The sequence below is a fragment of the Phytophthora infestans genome, genomic scaffold, assembly GCF_000142945.1.
Source record: "Phytophthora infestans T30-4 supercont1.27 genomic scaffold, whole genome shotgun sequence".
Taxonomy (NCBI): domain Eukaryota; phylum Oomycota; class Peronosporomycetes; order Peronosporales; family Peronosporaceae; genus Phytophthora; species Phytophthora infestans.
In genome coordinates, this window is record NW_003303732.1 from 619,052 (window position 1) to 619,669 (window position 618).

Consider the following 618-nt stretch of genomic DNA (forward strand, 5'->3'; position numbering starts at 1 on the left):
TCTGCTGACTTTCCTCACCTTGTGTACCCGTCGGTAGGGCGGGATCTTGCTCTCTCGGTAACTTCCGAAGAGTCCAAGTGGTGGTGAAGCTTGAGTGGCTTGGCGAGACGTGGGGATGGGGTGGAGCAGCAGTGGAAAATCTTCACTCTGCGTCCGTGGATTGTTCCGAATCCTAAGCGAATATTCGAGCTTATGGATCCTGGGCCTAGATCGTGGATCTGGCCGTAGTGTTGCCTTGCGGGTGTGTCCCTTGTCTTTGCGTTCCTTTGCGTCGTACTTGCCGCCTCCTGTGACGGGATCTTGAGAGTTGAGAGCCTCTAGGGTATAACCGACCAAGTAGTAAATTCGGTTAACCTGTCGGATCTGCACGTGTATGGGAAAGCTTACTAGGTTGTAGGAACTGGTCAATGTATTATCCAGTTATCACTACCAACACTAGATTCGCAATTCCCAACCTTCTCCGAGCTCGTACGGCCAATGTAGTTCCGGTTCTTGAGGGCAGGAAGGCACTTGCGTGTTATGGTGCAAATGAGGCTCTGTATTGATATTTAAGCCTATACCTGCCTGGATTTCACCTTCTATGTCTTTCATCTGCTAAATCCCTTACCAGGCTCGGCT